The 25,084-nt window shown below is 46.1% G+C and overlaps 1 long non-coding RNA gene across 1 annotated transcript; it reads left to right on the forward strand.

Annotated features, from left to right (window-relative positions):
- On the forward strand, nt 1-25,084 carry LOC142013221 (uncharacterized). Its single transcript, XR_012645587.1, has 4 exons — nt 1-210; nt 22,848-22,883; nt 24,038-24,301; nt 24,885-25,084. It is a non-coding gene; the product is annotated as an uncharacterized LOC142013221 (long non-coding RNA).

The raw sequence follows: 25,084 nt of genomic DNA on the forward strand, positions 1-25,084 counted from the left end.
TTTCCGGGAATGGCGGCCGCTCCTCCGGGCGGCCGCACAGAGGCCACAGCGCCCGGGGCAGCTCATCCCCCCTGGAGCAGGCAGGCAGGGGGGCGGCCAAGCCGGGGCGGGTGGAATTTCCCTGCCGGCAGCTCCGGGAAGCTGGATGAGGTCAGCGGCCGGAGGCTGGGACCAGCTTTCCCCACGTCTGGGACCGGCGCTGCTCCTCGGGTGAATTTGGCTCCGGGTTCGCTCCCCCGCGCTGCGTCGGCCTTGTCCCCTAGCGCCCGGCGGGCAGCGCCGCTCCGCCCGTGTTAACCCAGCACTGCCTGAGGAGAGAGAAATGCCGCGTTGGGCCGCTGCCCGTTCGGCCCGTGCTGGGGGTGGGGGAGGGAGGGTGTTAATGGCGGAGGGGGATCCAGGAGGGGAGGGGACCTGCGGCCTGGGACAATGTCTGGGGCCGGGGTAGAGGTGCTAGGAAATCGGGACTGGGAGCCCGCATGGGGGGTGGAGGAGGAGCCACCAAAGCAAGACTGGGCCTGGAACGGAGGTAGCATGGGAGACTGGGGACTGAGTCAGCAAAGAGGCCGGGACTGGGCCAAGGAGTATGTGGATGCAGAAATTGTAGTGGGGAGGTGTGAGGGAGCTGGTGGAGGGACAGACACGTGGCACTCTAGGGGACAGACAGACAGACAGGTGGTGGTCACTCAAGCACACTCCCTGGAAAGCGTGGAACTGAGACACTTAGTGTGTGTATATAATACATAACTTTCTCTGTGAAAGGAATGCTAGATTATAATGTAAAGTGGCTAAAAATGAGGAAATACCACATTTAAGGCTACCTGTGCATATGCATTTTGACAGTGTTCAGTTATGTGATCCCCTGCTGTTTTCCCACACAATCCTGCTTTATATATTGCACAGGGGAGACAAGTTCTGCATGGAATCAGGATCAGGCGATGAAAGAGACTGTTGCCTGAAAAGCCGTGTCTACACGTGCACGCTACTTCGGAATAGCGGCACTAACTTCGAAATAGCGCCCGTCACGGCTACACGTGTTGGGCGCTATTTCGATGTTAACATCGACGTTAAGCGGCGAGACGTCGAAGCCGCCAACCCCATGAGGGGATAGGAATAGCGCCCTACTTCGACGTTCAACGTCGAAGTAGGGACCGTGTAGTTGTTGCGCATCCCGCAACATCGAAATTGCGGGGTCCTCCATGGCGGCCATCAGCTGAGGGGTTGAAAGACGCTCTCTCTCCAGCCCCTGTGGGGCTCTATGGTCACCGTGTGCAGCAGCCCTTAGCCCAGGACTTCTGGCTGCTGCTGCTGCAGCTGGGGATCCATGCTGCATGCACAGGGTCTGCAACCAGTTGTCGGCTCTGTGGATCTTGTATTGTTTAGTGCAACTGTGACTGGGAGGGGCCCTTTAAGGGAGCGGCTTGCTGTTGATTCCGCCCTGTGACCCTGTCTGCAGCTGTGCCTGGCACCCTTATTTCGATGTGTGCTATTGTGGCGTGTAGACGTTCCCTCGCAGCGCCTATTTTGATGTGGTGCTGTGCAACGTCGATGTTGAACGTCGACGTTGCCAGCCCTGGAGGACGTGTAGATGTTATTCATCAAAATAGCCTATTTCGATGTAGCGTTCACATGTAGACGTAGCCAAAGTGTCCTGTCTCCTTCTGAAAAGTGTAGTGAATGGAGCTGGGAATTGCAGGTAAAGAAACAGTAGTCTTGTGACTAAGGCAGTTGAGTGATGCCCTGGAGAAGTGGATTGTGTTGCTGTTTTTTTCCACACAGTTTTTGGGTGAGTCACTTAAAGCTAACTTTTCTCAGAGGGACCTATTTGCAGCAGTGGGCTAAGCACTGACAGCTGCAACTGAAGTGGGTAGGCCTGCTGCTGTGAATCAATACAATGCTAAACACATTGAAAATTAGATCCTAGGCAACAAAAATTAGTGGACACTTTGGATTTTAATCTCTCTGTGCCCTGGTTCCCCCTCACTTCACAGGAGTACTATAAAAATGAGTTAATGTTTATGAATCATTCAGCTATCATTGTGATGAGGAGTACAGAAAAGTCTATGAGGACATGAATAATTCTGCATTGAGAACCTGGACTGAATAATAAACACAGCACAAAGTATATTTTTCCTCTGTGGAGAAACAGTTCGTGATCAAGTAAATACTTTATCATAATATATATAAGGGATCTAAATTAAGTGAAACGCTGGCTTGGGATTCAGGAGACCTGATGGGTATTATTGGTGCTGCTACTGGTCTGCTGGGTGACCTCAGCCAAGTCACCCCTCTCTCTTTGCTCCATCTCTGAAATGAGGGTGATCATAAGAATCATGGGAGTGCATCTAGTTCAGTTGCCTGCATACAAGTATGATCTAGACCATCTCAGATAGGTATTTGTCTAACCTGCTCTTACAAACCAACAATGGAGATTCCATAATCTCCCTATGCAATTTTTTCCAGTGCTTAAGTACCCTGACGAAGTTTTTCCTACTGTCCAGCCTGAACTTGCCTGGAGTGAGATGCAGCTGGACCCTCCTTCTTCTGGCCCTGGTGCCCTCCAACCACCAGTGATGCATCCACCTGTGTACTTTGTAATTGTTTCCCACCACATCTCTCTTACTATGTATATACAGGATTTTACTACCAGGCTTCACAAGCAGCAGACCTGATCCACCGGTCCCTCTCAGCCTCAGGCCTGCCTCTCTCTGGTCGTGTCTACACCAGCCCAAAACTTCGAAAGGGCCATGCAATGGCCATTTTGAAGTTTACTAATGAAGTGCTGAAATACATATTCAGCGCCTCATTAGCATGTGGGTGGCCGTGACACTTCAAAATTGAGGCGGCTCGCCGCTGCACAGCTCATCCAGACGGGGCTCCTTTTCGAAAGGAGCCCGCCTACTTTGAAATCCCCTTATTCCTATGAGCAGATGGGATTAAGGGGACTTCGAAGTAGGCGGGGTCCTTTCGAAAAGGAGCCCCGTCTGGATGAGCCGCGTCAATTTTGAAGTGCTGCAGCCGCCCGCATGTTAATGAGGCGCTGAATATGTATTTCAGTGCTTTATTAGTAAACTTCAAAATGGTCTTTTGAATGGCAATTTCAAAGTTTTTGGCTAGTGTAGACAAGGTCTCTCTCTCTCTCTCTCTCTCTCCCCCCTCACATCCCCAGCAGCTAGTTGCCAGTCAGGCACAGGTTTAATCAGCCAGTCCCAATCTATCCCCCTTAATTGGGGCTGATCAAGCAGTCCTGGCTCAGCACTCCTGTCTCATACCTCTCCCCTTTAGGGCTGTCCTTCCCTATCCTGTCTCTCTACCAGGGTGGTTACTTTGGGGGATTCTCTTGCTTTCTTTTGGTGGACCCTGGTGTTGTCTTTGTGGGATTAATTTGTTCATTCATCCCTCCCCTCCAGATTGTGTACTGTAGTGGATGGCCCCAAACCTTCACTGCCACCCACAGGTCTTCATGCCAGTTGCAACCCCAGGTTTGTCCTGCCTATTTCTCCCTATTTTCCTTTATATGGGGGTCACCGTTAGCCCTCACTTCTCCCAAGTTCCTCTAACTCAGTGGTCACCAGCCCATCAGTCCTGGAGACTCTCCAGCTGGTGGATCGCAGTCTCTGGGATTAAGGCAGGCTTGCTGATAAGCAGAACTCCTGTGTTTATCTGCCCTTTCCCCAACCTTGCTCCTTTTTGCAGCTGCCCCTGGGAGGGGCCCTCCTGCTGGCTGTGGAGAGTGGGGAAGAGAACAGGGACACTGATGTCAGGATGTCCTCCTTCCCCTGTACCCCATCTCCTTTGAGTAGTCTAACTGGCTGGAACTGCATCTCTTAAAGAAACACTGCCCTCTTTCGAAGATTGCCTCAGCAGCCAGCTCTCACAGTCTGTCTCTTTCTCTACTTCGTCCTGTGGCCCATCTCTGCAAAGCAGGAAATAGGAGTCACAGCATAGGTCAGAACAGGAGAACAGGGAGCTGCTGTGTTCTGAGGTCTACTCAGAATGGTGAGTGCCAGAGGCAGGACACTGTTGCTCAACATCACTCTCTTTCTCTTCCATACACATGGGCCTGGGTTACACACTGTCTCATTTACAGTCACCTCCCAACACATACTTGTGTTTTGGTTGTTGCTGCTTAGTATTTCCTGCAATGCATGTGCATTCCCTGTAAGAATAAGAATTCACTTATTCTTTCAAAGTGTATTATTTTAGTGTATTGACTGAGGTATGCATATCAAGTTTTATTTCTCTTAAATTTAAATTTCATTCTTTGAGTAACGAGTTCTAAAATGCCTAACCTGTCTTGACTGGAGTAATTGTCCATATGGTAACTTTTAAAATACATGGAGATAAGTTTTGTTTTTTTTTTTGTTTCTACTTGTGGTGCTCAATGGCGGAAATGGGGAACTATGGCCAATTGGAGCTGAGGAGACAGTGCCACTAGAGAGGGAAAGTGTGCACCCCCCCCTGCCCCAGGGGCCACGTGGGCACATTTGCCCATTCTGGGAGTGGCATAGGGCTGGGGTAGGCAGCAAGCTTGCCTTAGCCCTACTCTGCCACCTGGGAGCTGCCTGTAGTAAGTGCTGCTCAGTGAGAGGCTCCACCCTAGCTGCCTGCACCCTTCACCCCCTTCTGCACCCAAATTCACTCCCAGAGCTTGGCCCCTTACCCCCCTGCAGCAGAACCCCTCAGGACCAATCCAGAGCTCACCCACCCTCCTGAACCCCAGCCTGTTTCTCTAGTACCATGAAAGTGAGTGTATGGGAGAACAAGAGGCAGAGAGGGGGGATGGAATGAGCAGGGTGGGGCTTTGAGGAAGAGAGAGATCCTTGGTAGCCCTTAAATTCAAAAACAGATCCTGGACTTAAAAAGGTTGGAGACCAATGCTCTAATCCAGTGGGTCCCAACCTGGAGTCTGCAGACCCCTAAGGGGTCCACAAGTTTATTGCAGGGGGCCTGTGGAAAAAAATCAAAGATAAATAAAAATGATCGTAGAAAATAAGTTTTAAATGAACTGCAAAGTTATAATCAATTATTATTTTAAAATGAAATATCTTCCAAAAACTTTCTTAATTGGTGTCCAAAATCTACGCTGTTTTCCTTTTCCATTTAATGATGTGTACATAGCAGCTAGAATTGACTTTGATGGGAGTCTGTGAATGCTTTGAGAAGTGATTGGTGGTCTGTGTGGGGGAAAAAGGAAAAAGAAAAACTGCTGTAGGGGTTAGAATTTTTACTTTTCTACAATAACCAGACCCCACTCTGTGAGAGGAAATTAGGGGGTCATCTGCACCTCTTTGAAGTTGTTACCTTGTCACCTAGAGACAATTTACCCTGTAGATGCCTCTGTTTTTGTTATCATGTACCTTTGTAAGGTAAACTGAAGTCAGCACAGCTGGTGTTTGCAGACAGATCTCAGGATAACTTGGCTGAGACTTTGGTATGTTAAAGAAGACAATTAATTACCAAACTATCTAAACAAACTGTATAAAAAGGCCTGAAAACTGATTCTCAGGGCTCCCACTTCTCTGGAAGTTGGCAGCCTGCATATATGCAAATAAACTTTCCTTTTAGATCTCACTCTTGCCTCACTGCTTTGACCTCCAGCCTCCGACCTTTGGGGAACACTGTACCCCAGGGGAAAGTGGCTTCCATGACATCTGCACTAGTAAAAAGTTTGGGAACCACTGCTCTACTCTATTCAATGGGGTCTAGATTCCTTTGTTTGGGGGGCATGGACTCCTTTGTCCCCTTTGCCTCTGTTTCCTTCTCTTTCTGACTGAAGATCTGTTGTTGAAGGGTTGGTTTGTTTGTTTGTTTCCTTTTCTTCCTGAAAGTTTTGGTTCTCCCCCTTACTGGGGTTGGTTAGTGTAGGTAGCTCCACTCCCTTCTCTGGGATTCCTCCCCTTTTTCTCACCATGGGTCTCCTTCCACTGCCTCCTTTTCCGTTTGGGAAACGGTCCCTATCCATGCTCAGTACTGCTGGGTGCAGTAACCCCTTCACGCCCCTGACCTGCTTCCAAAAAAACCTGCCCTGAGCTTCCAGGGGCATCTGGGCCGTTGGGCAGTTCTTCTTATCCACATGGACATACTCGAGTTTCATGCTCGCCCTGGCGATAAGCCAGGGTAGCTTTACCAGCCCACTCTGGATGAACAAGCAGGCTGAGGCCATGCCCACCAGGGCCTTCATTCCTGCTCTCACTGGAATGATGGCCAGTCCTTGCCCCATCCCCTGTCCTCCATAGTCCAGCCACAAAATTCAGCTAGGCCACGTTTCATTTCTGGGCAGCCCCCATTTTTATGTCCCGGTTGTCTGCACTCTCCATATATGAGCTGTCAAGGGAAACTGGGGGCTCCACTGGAATCCTCCTCCTCCTTCTTCAGGCCTTCCAAGGAAGTTTCTCTGGGATTTTCTCCCCCACCACAGGGCACTACTCATCCAACCCTCCTTCGGGGAGGAAGTCTTCTTCCACATACTCCTCTGTTAGCTTGACTTGTGCCCCCACTGTGCTTGGCTGGTGTTGCCTGACCCAGCCTTGCATGTTCTCAGATGGGTGGGAGGCACGTGGTTTCGTCAGAGGCCGTGTTTTCTAGGGATTTATTTTTGTGGTTGTTATTACTTTTCTCTGCACTTTCTCCAATTTGTCCATCTTTTTCCTGAAATGTGGAGCTCAGAACTGGACACAATACTCCATTTGAATCCTAATCAGCTTGGAGTAGAGCAAAATTACTTCTCATATCTTGCTTATAATGTTCCTGTGAATACAACCCCAGTAAGGATCCTATCTTCCTTTGCTCTGAGATCTGTTGATGAAAAGTGCTACATAGGAATGGGATATTAACAGTTTCTGGTTTATATAGTATCTGTCATTTCTCCTGGATGCTCAGAAAATGACCTTTTCCCAACTTCTGTGGCTGGCCTACAGAGGCTGTGGTTTCTCTGATGTGGCTCTTCTGTACAACATGAATTTCTGCATCATAGCTTTATGTTCTGCACTGGCTACCTATCTGCTTTTTAGCAGAGTTCAAGGTATGGTTATGTCTGAAAAGGCACTGTATGATCTGGGATCATGTTATTTGAGAGACCTTCTCTCTGTGCCCCTTCTTGGCAGCTATGATCAACTGGGGTCATTCTTGCTATTGTGCCTAGATGGACAAATATGCAAAAGTTTATTGCAAATGTTTATTAGACCACTGCATGAATGTGACTTAGTTATGTTCTTGTCCCTTTTGTGTTCATTTTCCAGAAGTGTTCATGAGAATTAGTTTTACCAGTAGGAATGCTCAAGGAAATAACTTTTCAGTTTTTTTCACTTTAAATGTGTTTCCACTAAAGAATCAGAAAGAGCATCCTGTGAACAGTTACAATTTCACAATACAGTCCATGCTTTCGATTCTTAGTAATAGACCAGGAAATAAACAAAGAAACGTGCTTGCTTCGTTCTGAACAATGAAATCCAAGATGACTGTGATTTCAGAGAGGAATCTTCTACAGCAAACTTGTCTTGTGGCATACACCAGGAGATCTGAGTTCAATTTGTGACTTCGGGGTTACCTGGAAAAATCACTTAATAATCTCTCCTGACTCACTTCTCATCTGTGAATTGAGGCAATGCTTCCTTTCTGTCTGGTTCATGTATACTCTTAAATCTTCAGGGCACAGATTGCCTTTTATTATCTGTACAACACCTAGCATAAAACGATCCTAATTCCAGTTGAAGCCTTTAGGCACCATTATAAAATAATTTCTGTGTGTTGTTTACAAATATGAGGTAAATCAGGTGCTAATTTTAGCCTTATATTTGAATATCAATCTTACTTTTGTCAATTTAATTTCAAATATAATGCTTAAATAGATCTTTACATAAATAATAAATCTTTCACTTTTGTGATGCTGCCTGTACTTAGAAAAGACTATACATATACATATTAAACTCATTATAGTACCTGTGCATCTGAAACCAACTTTTTTCTGGTAAGGTCTATGTTTCACAAAAGTACATAACAGTTTTAACCTCATCTTTCATCTCTCTTTAAATACAGATTATTTAGTTTGGGGTACCAATTGTTTTTACCTAAGTCTGACTTTTACACTGTGCTAAATATACCCTTTATAAATAACTTGAAGTATTTTCAGTTATTTGGGATGCAGTCAAGCTGTTAGAACAATGCTACATATATTCACAGTGACTCTTAGAAAAATTATATACAGTATCCATGGGGAAGACAGTACATATGAAAAAAGATGGCATATGGCAGGTGTTGATTCAGAGATTCCATGCAAGAAGAGCACCAGGGTTTTGATAGGTTTCACAAAAGATCTGGGCAATTGAAGACCTTCCATTATCAAAAGTAGCAGGCAGAAATATCTTTATGACTATTTTATGATTATCTCTCATTTCTTGAAAACAGTCTTTAGGAGATCATTGCGAGCATCTCCTGGGTACTCTGGGCAGCTGACTCCAGATGTTCAACTTCTTTTAAAAGCCCACTAACTTGTATAAAAATGTCCAAAGCCCTTTTAAATGGGAACTAATGCACAGAAGCAGTTGCCAAAAAAGTAATAGAATAAAGTGAACCTTCCCTTTGTGGGCAGGTTCTTCCTGCAAGATTTTATTTCTGACCAAAATGGATTTCAAAGAGGAGTTAGTGCATGTTAAAGGTACAGTGTTCGAAAAAGAATACTCTTTGTTAGCTGATGTTTGGGTCAGAAGGTGGCAAGGTTAATAACAGTTCTTTGTTCCTGTAGGAGTTTCACTCTTAGAAAATTAAAATCTCTTGTACAAATTAGCTTCACTACTGCAGTAGCGAACAAGAAGAGTTGTCAAGAGCAGGAGCTAAACACATGCTGATTTTTCCACAGCCCTGTACTACCCTGACAGTAATTTCTTCTTTAAAAGTCTGAATTTGTTTGTCATCTCACTTATTAGGTAACAGCCATAGTATAGACCAGCATGATGATGCAGAGAAGTGTTATTTCAAGAGAGTGCAGAACTTCTTTTGTGGTGGTATGTGCTGGAGGCCCTCCCGCAACCCCTCAGCATCCTGGAGGCTGGGAGCCAGAAACCCACTGGCCCTGCAGCTGTGCAGGGGCCAGGAGCTGGAGCCCCAGCCAGCCCTGCAGCTGCTTGGGGGCTGGGAGCTGAAGCCCCCTCTGGCACCCCACCTGCAGGAACCTGGTGGGCGGAAAGTAGGGGAGAGGCGAGAAGCCAGGGCTCTCAAATTCAATTTACCTTAGACCTGGTGCCAGTCCTCCAAGCTTTGTAGTGGGCCAGTAGGCACCCCTCTCTGGCAGGGCAGCTGGGGGAGTGCTCCACATGCCCACCCCCAGCCGGCATCTCCCAGCCCCACCTGCCAGCCCGTGCAGTCCCCTGCCCATGCATCCCCAGGCCCCATCTGCCACCTCCAGGGGTTGCCAGTGCCACCACTGGTAGTGCAGTGCAATTAGAGTGGCTTCCAGGTGCTGTCTGCACTGCAGCAAGCATGTCCCTGTGGCCCAGGGGAAGTATATGCAGAGCCATCCTAGCCATAGGACAGTTCAGTGCAGCCACCCCTGTCCCACATTTTTGGGGGCCCAGCAGCGGCTGCCCAGTCTTATGGACGGGATGGTCCCCCTTACTCAAGTTAGGCTGCAGGGCTCTGGGTGGGCTGGGGGCAGCAGCAGGGGTCGTGCCGCTCACACCTTAGCAGTGGGAACCATGGGTAGCAGAGCCATGCAGCAGCCTGTTCCACTCTGTCACCCTCTCTGAATCTCGGTGGAGGGGCTTCAAGGAAAGGAGTGCAGCAAGGGGCGAGGGACTCACATGCTAGCACCCGTGTGGGGCCAGATCGTGGAACTGCTCTGGCTGCAGATGGCCCACCTCAGCTGTGAGTTTGGGACCACTGGTGTAAGAGAGTGCTTAGGTTCATGTAAGAATGGAAGCGCAATACCACAAATAATAGTAACAAGCTCATTATCGGAAAAAAAATGTGCCAGGCCACATGCTATTGTGTTACGTAAAACAATTACAACTCAGCTTCGGGCCACGTGTCATTGCGTTATGTATAACAATTACTACTTTAAAAAAACCTCAGGTGGCAAAGTCAAGCACTAAAAAGTTAGGTAATGACAGATGTAAGTTTAATTTCATCCTCCTTGTACCTGTCTTTAATTATGTGATCACATCCTATCCATTCCTGAGGACCCTGCCTCATTTGAAGCACAGGTTAGGGGGCGTTCGGGGCGGATTGGAGTCCAAGAGTGATTGGAAGGAGGAGGAAGCCTGGGGAGGCAGTGATGGCCGGGGGGATTCGGGGACCAGAGAGAGGCAGCAGGGCCAAAGTGCCAAAATACAAGTGGGTCCAGAGCGCTGTTTTCCCTAAGGCTGACCCCATCAGGACTGGCCTTAAGGCTGGGTAATGTGTGGAACCATCCAGTATGACCTGCTGCATGTGCTGAAGGACGGCCCGGGCCCCATTGAACCCCTTCGCCTCTTCACCGATTTGCAAACTGGCAAGGCGGGTTGATCTCATTTTTAAGTGTAGACTAGGCCACAGCATCACGCTGTCTCAAAAGCTAAAGGCTTGTCTACTGGGGAATGTTGGACGAATCGCAATGATAGAGCTAAACCAACGTGGTGTTAACGCTCCCTGCAGATGCTCGTACTGATGCTGTTCTGTGCTTAAAAGGGTTTGCTGGCACAGATGTAGCTGTACTGAAACTACACTACTAATGGTGATGCAAGAACTCTTCCCCAAGAACAGAGGTGGGAAATCTTTTTTGGGGTTGAGGGCAAATGACCTGTAGACAAATCAGTCAGGGGTCACACAAGTGAGAAGCAAAAAACTGTCCCAGACCCTTCACTGATGTAGTCCTTGATTGAAGGGAGCCCAGGGCTATGGGGTCTAGGTGTGAGAGAGGCTGCAGAAGCTGACTGGGAATTGGGGGGGGGTCTGTTGGGAAGTGGGGTGCAGGAGCAGGCTGGGAATTGGGGGGTCTGGGGTGGGGAAGGAGGTTGCAGCAGCAGGCTGGGGATGGGTAATCTGGGCCAGAGTGAGGTTCAGGAGTGGGCAGCAGGAGTGGGGGTACAGGAGCAGGTTGTGGGTGGAGGATCTGGGTGGAAGGAAGGATGTAGGAGAGGGTGGGGGTCTGGGCATGAGGTGGGTGTAAGAGGGCTGCGGTGTGGGGTCTAGGTGGTAGGAAGGGTTCAGGAGGGTTTGGGGTGCAGGGTCTGGGAGGGAGGGGCAGGAGCGGGGTAGACAGGAGGGGCAGAAAGGGTGTGGGAGAGGGTATCTGGGTAGGAGAGAGGCACAGGAGTAGTTGAGGGGCACATGGTCTGGGCGACAGTGGTCCACTTACCTGCTTGCCCCAGATGCACACAGCTCTGCACCCACTCTCTCTGCTCCTGGGCACCCCCTCTACTGCTCTGATTGGAGCAGAACAGTGGGATGAAGCCTCCAGGCCGTGCTGCCAAGGCCACTGGAGCTGGGGAGTAGCAGTGAGCGGCAGCAGTACCCGGAGCTGCTTCCTGCCCTGCTGGTCCCCCAGCAGAGCCCGCAAACTGGATCCAGCGCTGGCTCACCTGATATGTCCCACTAGTCTTGGGGCTCTGCACCCCCAACCCAGATGTTCTGGAGGGAAGCCATGACCCTTGAGGTTCATCTCTAGACATGCTGCGATCTGGATCCAAACCATGGACTGGGGGGGTTCCCACCCCTGCCCGAGAGGTTATACCACTTCATCAGTTGAAATGAAGTGTATCGGCAAAGGGATCTTTTGACAGTATAACTACATGTACTAAAGGGCTTTCCCTGGCTAGCGATGTTAGTTAGGGAGTGTGATTTTTTTCATGCAGTCAGATAACCATCATCATGAATAACTATGGGCTCAGAGCCCATTGGTGTCTGATGCCTCTCTCGTTATTTGCTACCATCTTCCCCTGTCCAGTGCGGAGTGGCTTTGTTTCTGTAGACTAGCTCTGTACCAATCCACTACATCATCTATCCATTCTCTGTGAGGTCTGCCTCTCCTACTCGAACTATCCGTTATGCCAAATACCAGGGTCTTGATTTTTCGTTCATTGTTCATTCTGCCCAAATAGTTATAGCTTCTGTTTTATAGCCTTCTGCAGCAGGCTCTCTTTCGGATGTATCTTTCTATATAATTCCTTATTGGTGACCTTCTGCATCCATCCTATTCTCAGAATTTTTCTATAATAACTCCTTTCGAACGCCAATATTCTTCTTTTTGAATCTTTCATTATCACTCGTCTCACATCCATACAACATGCTGTTGAATACACACATTTTCAAGTCGCTCAGCTTTGTTCCTCAGCTAACTGCTTTGCGTTTTCAGGTCTTATCCATCACCTTCAAACTCGCTCTTGCTTTCGCTATTCTAGTCGCTAGTTCCTTCTTACAGTCTAGATCATAAGTTATGTTGCTCCCCAGATGTGAACTTCTCTACATTTTCTAGTTCAATACCATCTAACCTGATCTTCCTTCCTATTTCCTTATCTCCAAATACCATTGTTTTTGTCTTATCAATGTTCACAATCAGTCCGAACCACTTGCCTTCTTTGTTTAGCACCTGCACTGTTTTCGCTGGCTTCTCCTTATCTTCTTCAGTGATAACTATATCATCTGCGAACCTCAAGTTGTTAATTATTTTCCGGTGCACAGACATCCCTTCTACCTCTTCCTTGATCTTGTCCATCGCTCTTTCCAGATGTGTGATGAAGATACTTGGCGATATTGGATCTCCTTGTCTTGTACCTCTACTTGTTTTAAGCCAACTTCCCAACTCCCCCATGTTCTCACTACTGCCTCAGCCTTGTCATTGATATCCTTTAACAACCATATTGGTCTGCTATCCACTCAGTATGACTCCAACACTGCCCAGGTCACTTTCTGATCTGTACTGTCAAATGTCTTTTGAAAATCAATGAAGCAAGTGTATACAGTCCTGTTCTTTTGTCAGGCTTTCTTCGCTATCAGTCTTAGTGCCGATATCTGCTGTACGGTACTTCTATAGTGATATCATATCTGTTTAATTTCACACCTTAACATACAAATTCCTTTCCTGTATAGACAAGGCCTGAGAATAAATACCCACAAGTGGCAGCTAGGTGGTGCAGTAGGTTAATGCATTATAAAATAGCCAGAAAAATGTAGTCCCTAAAATCTGTACATTTCCACAATCACATGTTTATTGACACAGTAAAACATTAATACACATCAGAGCAGCACACTCTTCCTTGTGGCTTTAATGAATGGGAATTTTTCATAGGAGTTTCATACTAACCTATGTGGAAAAGCCACGTGGGGTTACTCTTTGCAGTAACTTTAACACAATGTGCTTCAAGTACTTGGCAAACATTAATTAATTGGGCTACAGTACTGGTTCTTCTTCTCTAGGGAAAGGGGAAAATCCCACAAGTTTATAGATGACTCCAAAATGTCTAATTATGATTTTGCACAAAAATATTGTTCTTTTCCTTGAAAAGGGGCGTGGGGTTCTGAAGATGTCTATTTTTAAATGAGGAAGAATCACAAAACCAAAATGGATAGTTTTGCAAAGCTGCATAAACTAAGATTAGATCGAGCACATCTTTGTTACTAAATTAGCATTTTGCATGAAGCCACTTTGTCAAACAAAGGTATGATTTTATTCATTTTACATGAGGCCAAAGATAAAAGTGTATCCCATATTTTTTTATGTGCAGGAGATAATGGTACGGCCACTAATAATTTATTTATATCCTCTAGAAGTTATCATTATTCAGGCAGCTTCATGTAGGGAAATTGTAGCAGCTGCTGAATTTTAAGTGCTCCATATGAGGGATAGCTGGGTTTAAAGCCAAAAAGATAATTTAGCATCTCTTTCTGTGGGGTGTTGTGTGTCTGCCTGGTGAGGTACTGAGCACACACAGATTACATTGAAATCATAGGAACTGAGGGAACTTGGTTCCTTTCAGGAGTTTCTCAGCAACTGACAGAATAAGGCTGTTAACATTCAGTCTGTGATGGAAAGTGAGAAAAGCCCAGTTCCTTCTTATGTTTATCTCTTAGAAAAAAATGGCATGGACCAAGCTGATGCTGTTTTGAATGGCAGAGTACTTCTATGCAGACTGCTGCTTCTGGGTTAGCGCCACACATTGTGATGGAAACATGAGATGACTAGCAATGGATCCATATGTAGAGTGGTATGAGGCACTTGTCCCAGCACTTGAGTGGCAGAGCATCCGGATGAGAGAGAGCCTACAGTGATCCAAAAGCAAATTGCTATCACTCTGAGGCGATTTAGAACCCCAGACTGCTACGGATTTGTTGGCCATCAGTTTGGGGTTGGAAAATCTATGGCTGGCACAAGGACGTTTGCAAGGCAACTAATGCTGTGCTCTCCCCTGGGATTGTTCAAAACTAAAAATAACCCTTAATATGTGAGGGATTTGAACAGCTGGGCTTCCTGAATTTAACAAGTGCAACTGATGGTGGGAATTTATTGGGGTGGTGGTGGGGATTTACCTAACCTATGCATGCCAGTCCTAGCAAGCAAGTACATTAACAGGAAAGAATCTTAGTCCCTCTTTAAGTGGCCCTTGTGGAATTGGATCACTGTAGCATATTCGTGGATAGCAACATTGCATGCACTGGCAGGGTGCACGATGCAAGGATGCTGTGAAGATCTGGCCTGTTTCAGTGTGGGCAAGCTGGTACATTGTTCCTCCCTAACAACTAAATCATCATCAGTGGAGTGTCTGGGCCAGCTATTAGTGTAGGTGACCCAGTTCCCGCACTGCCCTGGATGATGAAGTCTTATCATGATGTGTGCCAATGGGAAAAGAGAGTTCTGCTACAGGCTAAGCAAGCACAGGATGGTGAGGGGATGTACTGTTAGCCATCGAAAGACAAAATGGCACCGCTTAGTCATTCAATTGGGTGATAGTATCTTTAATGCCATTCATGTGACTAGGGCATGTTGTGTATATGTGAGGATAATGGGAAGCACATTGGGATGGGCAGTTATGAGTTGGGATGCAGTTATAGACAACCAGTGCCTGCGTATCTGCTCCAGGAAAGGCAGGATGAGACCCCATTTGTGCTCACATATTGGAACTGCATGAAAAATACACTGGGGCTGAATAATGGGGTTGCATGGTGCGCGGGGCTGGTTTTATGTTACATTGAGGCTGTAACTTGGTATTGAAATGTATTCATTCATGCATTAAATACATTCAAATTCCTTTCTTTTCTTCTTTTATTGAAACTTTTTTATTAAAAAGTGGCCATATCAGTGGCCCTCTCTGGGTAAATGTGTATGTAAACATAAGATGCTAGACAAAACCTTATCATCATAAGCACGGCATGACTCATTGTATTTCATCTCTTTCTGGCACGCAGGATTAGGTGTCGGGTGAAGTTGGTACTGCTAATAGCGCAAGAGACTGTAGCTCAGTGTCTCTCAGGAATTGTTCTGCATATTTTTTACTACATAGTAACATTAAGGTTAATTCTGTGGGGTTCATGATTGCCCCTATGGCTTGTAACCTTGAATAGACTATTAAACATGGCCATTTCAAATGCCATGTCTCATTCCCTCATCTCACAATCATGGCAGACGTTCTGTCAGCAGCTCCTTCTCTTCCTTCCTTCGCTTCTCAGCCTTCTTCTCTGTAATCTTTTGGTTCTCCTGCAACTTCACACCTGTTTCTAATTTTCTGGAGCACTTCTCCTGATGAACCTCCATTAGCAAGTCATTCCTGCTTCTCCACTGCTTTGTCCCCAAATTCAGAATCCTGCACCAGAACTGTGTGTTCTCCCAGTTCTTCTCAGGCCGTCCCTGGACAAGCCTAGTACTGCTGCACCTTATTCCTGACAGAGGAACTCTGATCTCAGTCTGTGTAGTGGTTTCCGATAGTAATTCAAGGGTTGCCACACTTGTGCTTGCATCCTTCCATATTTGCCACAGACCATATTTGCCCTCCCATCTCCCAGTCTAAATAAATGCCCACCCAGTCTCCTGCCAGTGTAACCGAATTCCTTCCCCTTCCCACAAGGCCAGGTACTCCCAGCCCTTCCCTCCACTCCCACGCAAACTGAATGCTGGCGACTCACCAGAGGCCCTTCCACTGGAGCCACTGGGGCTGCCGCCACCAGAGAGCCATGTGAGCCACAGCCAGGGCCTGAGCCATGGTCCAGGCCCAAGTCAGGGCTGGAGCAGCCATGGCGAGTCCCAAGCTGGGTCCGGAGTGGTCACAGTGGGGTCCAAGCTGGGGCTGGAACAGCTGCAGCAGGGCCTGCACCATGGATGGAGGGGCCAAAGTGGGGCCTGAGCCAGGGCCACAGTGGCCACGCTGGCATGAGCTGAAGCTGCAGGAGCTCCGCCAGGGCCGGAGCTGCAGGAGTCAGACTGGAGCCGTGGGAGCCATCGCCACTGCCTCCACCAAGCACTGGGGCACGTACATGGGGCAGGCAGACAGCACTGTACATGTGTGGGTCTGAGGAGCCGCATTTAAAGGCTCCAGCTGCATGCAGTTCTAGAGCCTGGAATCACCACACAGCAGTGTCCTGTTTACTGTATATGGTGAGGGGCAAATGTGTTGGACACCATGGCTTTAGAGCGTAATATACCATTCTTAATAAGAGTACCAAGTCTGGGGTGAAAGGCTCATTGCTAGACCTGGAAGCAAGTATTTACCTCAAATCTGCCTGAACAATTAATAAATAGGTACGTATGCAAGCTAAATTTAGCCAGTATTTATTCCCACAGACTTTTGCTATGAGAATCATAGATCACAAGGGTGGAGGGGACCTCAGGAGGTCATTTAGTCCAGCACCTTGCTTCAAGCAGGATCAACCCCCACTAAGTCATCCCAGCCAGGACCTTGTCCAGCCAGGACTTAAAAACCTCAAGAGATGGAGAATCCACCACCTCTCTAGGCAACGCATTCCAATGCTTCACCACCTGCCTGGTGAAGTAGTTTTTCCTAATATCTAACCTACACCTCTCCCTCTTTAACTTCAGACCATTACTCCTTGTTCTGCCATCTGACACCACTGAGAACAGTTTCTCACCCTCCTCTTTAGAGCTCCCCTTCAGGAAGTTGAAGATTGCTATTAAGTCACCCCTAAGTATTCTCTTCTGTAAACCAAACAAGCCCAAATCTCTCAGCCTATCATCATAGGTCTTGTGCTCCAGCCCCTTAATCATCTTTGTCGTCCTCTGCTGAACCTGCTCCAGCACATCCACATCCTTTTTATACTGGGGGCCCCCAAAACTGGACACAATATTCTAGATGTGGCCTCACCAGTGCCAAATAGAGGGGAAAAACTACTTCTCTAGATCTGCTCGAAATGGTCCTCCTAATGCACTCTAGTATCCTGTTAGCCTTTTTGGCTACAAGGGCACACTGTTTACTCATATTCAGTCTTTTATCCACCATAACCCCTAGGTCCCTTTCCGTCATACTGCTGCTGAGCGGGTCGGTCCCCAGCCTATAACAATGCTTGGGATTCTTCCGCCCCAGGTGCAGGACTCTACATTTCTCCTTGTTGAATCGCATCAGATTTCTTTTGGCCCAGTCTTCCAATTTATTCAGGTCACTCTGGATTCTCTCTCTACCCTACAACATATCTACCTCTCCTCCTAGATTTGTGTCATCCGCAAACTTGCTGAGGGTGCAATCCAGTCCCTCATTCAGGTCATTAATAAAGATGTTGAACAACAGCAGCCCCAGAACCGAGCCATGCGGCCCTCTGTATGAAACCGACCACCATCCAGATATTGAGCCCATTGGCCACTGCCCATTTGGCCTGACAGTCAAGCCAATTTTCTATCCATCTTATAGTCCAAGGATCCAATCCATATTTCCTTAACTTCTGGCCAAGAATGTTGTGGGAGACTGTATCAAAAGCTTTGCTGATGTCAAGGTATATCACATCCACTGACTTCCCCATGTCTACAGAGCCTGTTACCTCATCATAGAAGCTAATCAGATTGGTCAGGCAGGACTTGCCTCTGGTGAATCCATGTTGGCTGCTTTTGATCACTTTCCCCTCTTCCAAGTGCTCCAAAATGTATTTCTTGAGGATCCCCTCCATTATTTTCCCAGGGATTGAGGTAAGGCTGACCGGTCTATAGTTCCCTGGATTGTCCTTCTTTCCTTTTTTAAAGATGGGCACTATGTTTGCCTTTTTCCAGTCATCTAGTATCTCTCCCAGTCTCCAAGAGTCTCCAAAGATAACAGCCAGAGGTTTAGCAATGACATCTGCCAATTCCCTCAATACCCTTGGGTGCATTAAATCCAGACCCATGGATTTGTGTACGTCTAGTTTTTCTAGATAGCTCAGATCTTGTTCCTTCCCACAGGTGGCTGGGCTCCACCTTCCCATACTGCATTGTCTAGGACCGTCGTGTGGGAGTTGACTTTGTCCGTGAAGACTGAGGCAAAAAAAGCATTGAGTACTTCAGCTTTTCCTACATCGTCTGTCACTAGGTTACCCCTCTCAACCAGTAACAGCCACACACCTTCTCTGATAACACGTTTATTGTTAACATGCCTGTAGAAACCCTTCTTGTTACTCTTCACATCCCTTGCCAGCTGCAGTTCCAATTGTGCTTTCGCTTTCCTGATTACTCCCTGGAATTCTCCAGCCCTATGTTTATATTCCTCCTTAGTCAACTGTCCACGTTTCCATTTCTTGTATGCATCCTTTTTGAGTTTAAGCTGACTAAGGATTTCTCTGTTAAGCCAAGCTGGTTGCCTACCATGTTTGCATTTCTTACTATGCAGCAGGAGGGTTGTTCCTCTGCCTTCAGTAAGACTTCTTTAAAATAAAAAGGCATGAAGACTAAGGCTTTGGCTACACTTATAAAAGTGTAGCCGTGTCAGCACTTTAATACAACAGTGTGGTCACAGCACCAAAAAATAAATCATCTCCACAAGGGGAGGAGCTAACTGCACTGGGAGCATGTTTACAGTGGCATTTTATAGTTCTGTGACTTGCTGCCCTTCGAAGGGGGAGGTATTTTCATCCCTGAGCGTGAAAGTTACAGCACAGTAAAGTGGCAGTGTAGACAAGACTTTAACCCTTCTTGCCATAGGGAAAGTTTATTTTGGCTTGATGAAAACCCTTTGTGACTCATTTGTATTGAATCAAAACACCAACAATTTGCAAATTACCATTTTATGAATATCTAGGAAACCTCAGCTTAACTACATTGTAGCAGCTGGTTTTCAGAAATATTTTGAATATGACAGTTCTTTTATTCAGTGTTGCAAGTCAGGTTAACTGGAATAGAAAGGACAAGGGACTTACCAGATATGAGAGAACTGGTTGTTCAGCTGGCATTCTCCCCATTCCCAGGCCTTTGCTCATACCAAGAGACCACACAGTCTCTCTGCAACAGTAAAATAGGTTTTCTGATGAGAACCATGGTTAACATGTCTCGTAGTGGTTGAAGTCTCTCGCAGAACCAGCAAATGCAATTGGAACTTCTACAATAGCACTGTTTGTTTTGGCAGTGCAGCATTACTCCATATTCCCCAAGTGTACTTGTCTTGGCAAAGATAAACAAAAAAGTCCCTCCTTAATGGACCTACTTGCTGCAGTCTTGCTGATTTATGATCGCTGAAATGAGCACTTTTTGTTTTGCAGTAAGACGGATCTGTATAGATTTTTTTACATGCTAATGCACTTGATAACAGGTGTTAGAAATGTCAAAACTGGGAACTTTAATGCAAAAAGAAATGTAGCCATTCTTTGTAGCCAGAGCTATAGATCCAGCTGTGACCTATGGTGATAGCAAAACCTTTACCTAACACTTATAAAACTCTTTAATCTTCCATTCAAAGAGGCCGTGAACCAGCAAGTCCTTTAGAAAGGATCTAACAAGAAGATTTAGTTTCTTTTAGTTTGCTGTAAGATTTTCTGTGACAGGATTCTGGAAGACAATTACTGTAAGGATATGTCTAGATTACAATAATTTGTTGACAGAAGTTTTTGTCAGAAGACTCCTTCCAATAAAACTTCTGTTGATAGAGTGCAGCCAAATTGCCAATTGGATTGCAAGAGTGACCCACTGTGTCGACAGAGATCAGCCAGACTGCCTGGCTGCTCTCTCAACAAAATGGCCAATGGAAGCACAGGAGACAGGGCTGCCCAATGTCCAGGAAGACTTGTCTGTCAGCAGAGAGGCCCTCAGAACATCCAGACCGGCTTTCTGTCGACAGATCACTGTTGACAGAGGCATTATGCCTTGTGAGGAGTGGGACAAGACTATTGACAAAAGTGCTGCATTCTGTTGATTTAGTGTCAACAGATTGCCTTGAGAATCTGGATGCTTCCTGGGTTTTGTTGACAAAACACTTGTTTTGTTGACAAAACCCTCTAGTGTAGACATAGCCTCAGCGACTGAATAAAATGCAATAGGCTGTCAGAAGGTAAAGAGAGAGGAGCATTCATGTAAAAAAGAAGTTTTTAAAAAATTGTGCTAAAAATAATTTCAAATGTTATTTCTGAAAGTCCACCCTGCAAGATCCCTCATGTCTTGCATACATTTTCTCTGCTAAATGGCATTACCATTACCAGAACTTACAGCACAACCTTGAATCTTAGAATTGACTTCTCAGACCGGGGTGATATAACTAGAACAAGGTTAGGAGGCCAATTCCTCCAAACAAAGAACTCAGTCTTGCCTCTAAACAGCAGTAACAGGTTTCATAAGCTTCTGAGAATTATAGGGTCCTTAAAAATTGTTTCCATCCGAAGGGAGTATTTCTCTCTCCACAGAAGCCAGAGGATGCTGGTTCAGGTATTTCATGTGTTCTTCAACATGTCTCTCCAGGCAGAGCTGACACAGAGATAAAGAGGAGCTTTTCATTTCCAAAAATTACAAAGACTCAGTAACATTTTAAGGGGGTCAAACATGTGGACCAAGGTGATCCACTGGATAGTGTGCTTTTTGACTCCCAGAAAGCCTTTGACAAGGTCCCTCACCAAATCATAATAGGCAGTCATGGGATAAGAGGGAAGGGTCTCTCGCGGATCACTAGCTGGTTAAAAGGTAAGAAACAAACAGTAAGAATAAATGGTCAGTTTTCAGAATGAAGAGAAATGGACATGTCTCCCCAAGGACAGTATTGGGATCAATGCATTTCAATATATTTGTAAATGATGTGGGAAAAGGGGTAAACAGTGAAATTGCGAAAATTTGCAGACAATATAAAATTAGTCAAGATAATTATATAAAAAGAAGATTATGAGGAGTTACAAAAGTATCTCACAAAACTAAGTGACTAGGCAACAAAATGACAGATGAAACTCAATGATGATAAATGCAAAGTGTTGGGAAATATAATCCCAATTTCTTAGTGGACATGCATTGTGCCCCACATGACCAGGATTCATCCCCAAATTTGGTCCATTGCTTGGATTATTAGTTTTCCCTTCTAGAACCACGTACTGATGTGGAGTGTGACATGGATGTTGATCCATTCCTACCATAATCTCAACTCTACATGCAAAATAAGGGTGGGCAAACTAACTGTTACCACTCAAGAGAGAGACTGTGGAGTCATTTTGGATAGTTATTTAAAAACATCTGCTCAATGGGCTGTCACAGTCAAAAAAGTCTCACAGTATTAGCAACCATTAGGAAAGGGTTAGCTAATAAGACAGAAAATATAATGCCTCTCTATAAATCCATGGTATTCCCATGCTTCAAATGCAGCATGCAGATCAAGTTGCCCCATCCCCACAAAGATATATTAGAGTCGGAAAAGGTACAGAGGAGAGCAACAAAAATGTTTAGGGATAGGAGAGATTAAGATTGGGACTTTTAATCTTGTGAGGTAATGACTAAGGGGGGATATGATAGAGATCTAGAAAATATTGACTAGTGTGGAGAAAGTGAATAAGTAAATGTTATTTACTTCTTGACATAACACATGAACTAGTCACCCACTGAAATTAACAGCAGTTTTAAACAAAAGGAAGCACTTCAGCACACGGTATACAAACAACCTGTGGAATCCCTTGCCAGAGGACGTTGTGAAGTCCAGGACTAAAGCTGGTTTCGAAAAAGAACTAGAGAAGTTCTTGGAGGATCGGTCCATCAATAACTATTAGCCATGATGGACAGAGATGGAACACCACGATGTTAGTGTCCCTAGTTTTTGTTTGCCAGAAGCTGGGAGTGGATGACGGGATGAATCACGTGATGATCACCTTTTCTGTCACGTTGCCTCTGAAGCACCTGGCATTGACTGCTGTCAGAAGAGAGGCTACTGATGGTAGATGGACCATTGCTCTGATTCAGTATGACCATTCTCATGTTCTCATAAGCTTGCCAATACACCTTTGTTTCACTGAGCCACACACCAGAATAGGGCTGGATAGTTTATATTTTGTCTTTGATATTTGCCCTGCCACCGATGCTCCTGCAATTTGTACAGCCCAAGGCAGTGGTATTTTCTGCAGGATCATGTCCTTGTAATGTATCATTACACAGGTTTAATTTGGGGGCAGCCAACCCTAGGGAAAGTATACTGTTGCTACTCTGTGATACATGGGTCTTTATCCAGAGCTTCTATTTCATCTGGACTGATTCCAAGAATTCTTACAGCATCTGCTCTGGAAAATGATCATTTTCTTTCCTGGTTTATTGAGTGTAATAACTTGTTTTAAAATACTGAGACAAGGCAAAGCTAACTTTCTTAGCAAATTAAAGTCATATATAAATGTGTGCTAGATGTTAGGAGAAACCTGTATTTGTACCAAGGCCTCCTGGGAAAGATAAATTTCAGAAATTCTACACAAATATTGCTGTAATACTTAATGCCCTTTCTTCTTTATGTTCTGTTTTTCTTTAGATTTACTAAAGATTAGAATATGGCCAAGATAGAAAGGTAAGGAAAAGTCAGTAATTGTCCAATGCTGGCTACTGATTGGCTATCTAGATCATTTTCTGATGATGTCACAGTCATGCACAAACTCCCTATGGGATACACCTGAGATCTCATTCTTTCAACACAAATGAAAATGTTCATTGCACCAGATTCTCAGTTATCCTCAAGGGGTCAGATCCTGAATCACTGAAGTCAATGGCATCAGGCGAAATGCATAGATGAGAAGTCAGAGGGTGAAGTTGAAACCAACATAAAGCTCCTGCTTTTCCGAATCCTTTTCTGCCCCGTGCATACTTTCCTCTCTCTGCTGTATTAGAATGACTGAGAGCTAAGTCTTAAATTATGTTTGTTAAAGCCTCTTGTTTGGACATCACCAAGTTGCTGGCCTCTTTAGGGGGTGATGGGTCCCTGACAGAGCTGTGACACACTTAACTTGTCTCCCCTTGGCTTAACCAAACCAGGCTTCTTGTGAGGACGGGTAGCTAAGAGAGGCCTATGGAGAATCAGACAGAGAAGTAAGATTTCAGGAAGCTCTGGGACTTGCTCTTTGATAGAGGGCCCCAAAGAGCCCAGAAGGGAGTGAGGTGGGGAGACTCAGACCTCAGGAAACATCTGCAGGCTGAACCCAGAAGAAGAGAAGATAGAGGACAGAAGAGAGACCATGAGGAAGGAAAGGCTGGACCCAGACTGAGAGTAGGCAGAAGACTCTTTTATGCTTGGTAGGGATCTCAGAAGGGATGAGATTCTCCAAGAACAGGGCCAGAGGGAGTGGTCACCCCACAGGAGCCAATAGCAGCAGTTAGAGAGACTGCCATATAGGGAACAAGCCAGCAAAAGGAAAAGCCTCAGCTGAAAGCCTTGTCTTCCATTAGAATTTAATTAACCAGACCCTCAGAAGAGGTCCTGGTACTGGACATATGGAAGCAATTTGTAAGCAAGAGGCCAGCATGATACAGTGGCCAGCATGAGACCCAGCTGGATAAGGTGGTAAGGTAATCCAGGACTGGCCAGTTGCTGTCTGGCCGCTTTACTCCTCGCTGTCCGGTTTAGGCCTTTAGCCTCTTTGGCCAGGGATGGGCCTTTTGTATGTTTGTACCTTGTCTTGTGTGTCAGGAGCACTACCAGAAACAAACACAAAATGATCGTTGTTACAGGCTGTACAAACCCCACATCTGCCAAAAGGAGTTAAACAGCAAACTGAGGCAGCCCAAGTCCACCAGCTGCTGAATGTACCAGTCTTGGAAGGAATTGCTTGGAAAAGGGATCAGTTCACAAGGCCCAGCCTACGGAGATGGAGAGGTATCTCATCCTCCCCTCCAAGAGAAATGGAGAGGGATCTCATCCTCCTCGCCGAGAGAGGAGCGCTGCAGAGAGCCAAGCTACCTTCAGCTGCCTTTGAGCACAGAGCAGAGCAGTAGGTCAGATGCTTGGATGAACCTAGTAGGACAGAGAAGCTGCCACTATCCTTTATTTCTGTTCATTTATTTTCCTTTCTATTGTTGTCTAAAAACCGGGAATTAGAGGCTTGAACCAGAGCCAGAGCACACCCTCTTCTCAGTCTCCCCTGTTAACTATATGAGAGTTTGGGAAGAAGGTGGCATAACACAGGAAGTAGTCCAAGAGAAAAACCAACAGCCTAACCAGATAGGCCATAACCAGGTGCTGTGAGTGTTTTTGGGTTGGCACATGGTGTCCAGGGATCGGGCTCTCCTACATACTCACCAGTGAGATTAGCAGAAAGATCCTAAATCCAAAGGACCAGATGACTCTTGGGCCTGGAGTGGGGTCAGGTGTGAGATCTTGGGACTGCTTGTGTGCAGTACCCTGCTTTACCCCCAGAGGTGACTCACTAGGAAGCTGAGTAACAAAGCAGAAAAACACCACCAGCAGACGCGCATGGCAGGTGCAGAAAAAAAATTCTGCAATGCTGCTTCTAGTGACAAGGCTGTGCGCCAGCTGGTGAGTCACTGCCAGAATCACCATTTTTCTCTTAATCCACAGAAGAGAAAGCTACGGGTGGAAAGGATGACCACTGCAGTTAAAGCTGGAAATAGACTGGGCCAACAAGAATTTCTGAACCACCAAGAGGGCTGTTGATTGTGTGTTCCAGCAACAGACCCAACTCCAAGAGGCACCAAATTCTTACCACAATCCCACTGAGGTCAGGAGGTAGTCAGCACTTGTCAGGATCAGGTGCTGCT

Source organism: Carettochelys insculpta, chromosome 5, assembly GCF_033958435.1.
Source record: "Carettochelys insculpta isolate YL-2023 chromosome 5, ASM3395843v1, whole genome shotgun sequence".
NCBI lineage: Eukaryota > Metazoa > Chordata > Testudines > Carettochelyidae > Carettochelys > Carettochelys insculpta.